The 3,086-nt window shown below is 44.7% G+C and overlaps 1 pseudogene; it reads right to left on the minus strand.

Moving 5' to 3' along the window:
* Nucleotides 1–519: 519 nt before the first annotated feature.
* On the minus strand, nt 520–1,188 carry LOC130629722 (zinc finger protein 404-like; annotated as a pseudogene).
* Nucleotides 1,189–3,086: the final 1,898 nt, after the last annotated feature.

The following is a 3,086-nucleotide window of genomic DNA, read 5'->3' on the forward strand; positions in this document are numbered from 1 at the left end:
CTCATAAGGCGATGGGGCATCCCCATTTTCCTTATATTTAATTGGCACCTTGTGATCAATGTGCCGCTCTCCATGGTTGTCCCATGTCATACTCTCAGACTACAGATCTCCTTGTTTCCCCGTAGGGCATCGCGTGCACGACATCGTACAACGGAAGCGAGATGGCCATCGGGATCGCATATAGGGCAACGCAGTCTCCTTTTTTTATGGTCGCAGATGCTTCCACCCCCGCAGTCTTTGTACGTTGATCTTCGCCTACCATGCTCCCTACAGATACCACCACCCTTACAGTCCTTACAGTGGGATCTTACCCTTTCATGGGGGCTCCTTTGACGCCTTGTTATCCTGAAATTTTCTAAAGATAAAAAGTGTTTGCATTTTGAGCATCTCTTGGTTCCCTCCATATTAATTTGTGTTTGACCTTGGAGGCAAACACAAATTGTGGTCTATATACCGTGCGCCCGCAACAACAACAACGATCGTTGTCATTTATTGTTTACTCTTCTTGCAGTCTTTGAATCAATACCTTATCCTTTCATGAGGGCATATTTGACTTCCCGCGCACTCTTTACAGATGGATCTTCTCCTTTCATGCCGGCATATTTCACTTCCCCCGCACTCTTTACAGGTAGATTTCACCCTTTAATGAGGTCGAATGCTTCCACCCCTGCAGTCTTTACACTTGGATCTTATCCTTTCATGTTTACATATTTGACTTCCCTTACACTCCTTACACTTGGATCTCTGTTTTTGATGGGGACAAATCTGACTGCCCTTGCAGTCTTTCCATTTAGCACTATCCCTTTGATGGGGGCACTTGTTTTTGGCACCCTTACATTCTTTACAGGTTGATCTCACCCTTTGATGAAGGCAAATGCTTCCACCTCTGCAGTCTTTACACCTGAATCTTATCCTTTCATGTTTACATAATTGACTTCCCTTACACTTCTTACGTTGGGATCTCTGTCTTTGATGGGGACAAATCTGACTGCCCTTGCAGTCTTTACAATAGGCCCTATACCTTTGATGGGGGCATATTTGACTACCGCCACACTCCTTACATTGGGATCTCGGTTGTCCATGGGGAAGAATCTGAATGCCCCTGCAGTCTTTACAATAGGCCCTATTCTTTTGATGGGGGCATTTGTTTTTGGCACGACGCTGTTTTGCCTTATAGACGTAAGCCATGAAATCTCCGATTCCGTCTGCTTTCTTTGTAATATGTAGGGTAATCCCATCACTTAGACGTTGTAGAGGCCTCCACTACCATGTAGGGTATGATCGGGAGACGCCCGAAAGTCTACAAACAGGGCATACCTTTCATTGAAAAATTGTCCAATCGTGACGTTCGAGTCGTAACTACCAAGGAGGTTCACAATCTGTTCGAGATGGTCCTTGGGTAACATGGCATGAGAGTACAACTCATTAGGCTCTCCCTCGACAGTGACGCTAATCTTCTCAATCTTGGGGTTATAGAACACCTCGTTAACGCCGGCGTAAGGCTTCACCTTCTCAGGGTCTATGAGGAGTAGCAATATGTGTCTGCCTTTTTCATAGTAATAACTTTGCTACGGAGTATTCTTTCGTATGGCAGGGCCAATCTTGCATACCTCAACGTCATGGTGCTCGCGAGACCTTCGTGACTAAGCTTGTCAAATTCCAGCCTAATGTTGTTTATCCTATAGGTGGCATCAGCCGCCTTGGTTGCCGTGGACCCCGAGGCTGCTGTCCTTGCATCTTTGATGACGTCACTATAAGCTGCAAAATGTATTACGAATTGGAGGCGGTCATATAAACCCGCTGCATAAAAGGGTAAATCCCTCGTTAGTTCAAACATTTTTCCTAATGGAATGCAGAAAGTGTTGCCATATGCCGCAACAATCGCCTCTTCCTCATCGGTACCTATGTGATTGTTGGCACTGACCTGTAAGGCCCTGAAGGTTCCGTCGCTGGGATTGATGCCTTCAAGAATAAGGTTGTTGTCCCTATCAAATTCTGGCAGCCAGAGGTCCCTATAGACCGCTAGGATATTAAAATCCGATATATTCTGAATTTCGTTACAATTCAAGGTGATACGTAGGTTCTTCACCAGGCTTTTGCCAATGTTACTAACAATGGTACGTTTTGTATTGGTCCCCGTCAGCGTCAGGTCAAATAAGAGTTTGATGGACCCTGGAAAAATGACATTATTCCCGGACATATTGGTCATATCCACATGCAAATCCTCGTTCTGGTTGATGGTTGAAGGTATATGGCCTATCTGAACCCTTTATTTTCGGCCCTTGATACCAAAGAGTTGCTTCATCTCTGCATATGGGTCTAGCGTCGTTCCAAATGCACTCATCTTTATTATATACAGCGAAATCTTTAAATAAAGATGCCGACTAATCCAGTATTTGTACCTAACATTGATATTGATGATGACGAGAAGGATGGGGGCCATCCAGATAAACCCGATGATACTACGCTAAAATTCTCCGGAACGCCAAAACTTCCCGGAACATCGGGGCCTTCAACAGAACAGCAACAGGGGGATCTTTCGGGGCAAAGGCAAAAGCTACTAAAATCAAAGATCGATGGCCTTTACGATCGTCTTACGGAAAAATTGGGGTTACAGCCTAATGCGAGAATGTATGATGCGGTAAGGGAGGATAAGGGGAATCAACTAATTGTTAAGGAGATAGTGAAGGGTAAGAAAACGTTCAAAGAAATAGTGCTTACGAATCAAGATGGTAGCCTAAAAACCGTTGGTTTAATACAAACCTTGCTATGTGGTAATCGCCTGCAAGCCCAGTGATTTGTCAACTATGTTACACCCAACAAAGGTGGTAAATTTAGGGCCCAAAACCTATTGAAAAGGTATAATAAAATAGAGGAGGAGGCCGAACATATTGAGTTGGAATCGTTGGAGGAGATCGCTGAATTTGTAGATGCCACGGAGAGCCTTATACAGGACACTTCGTTAGTCGGGCCCGATGAAGGTGGCATCACCCCACGTGAAAGAAGGGGACTTGACCTCGAATTTCAGACATTAAGGGGTAATTTGAAATGTCTGAAAAACAAGATGATCCTATACGACGGCGACA

This window comes from Hydractinia symbiolongicarpus, chromosome 2 (assembly GCF_029227915.1).
Source record: "Hydractinia symbiolongicarpus strain clone_291-10 chromosome 2, HSymV2.1, whole genome shotgun sequence".
Classification (NCBI taxonomy): Eukaryota; Metazoa; Cnidaria; class Hydrozoa; order Anthoathecata; family Hydractiniidae; genus Hydractinia; species Hydractinia symbiolongicarpus.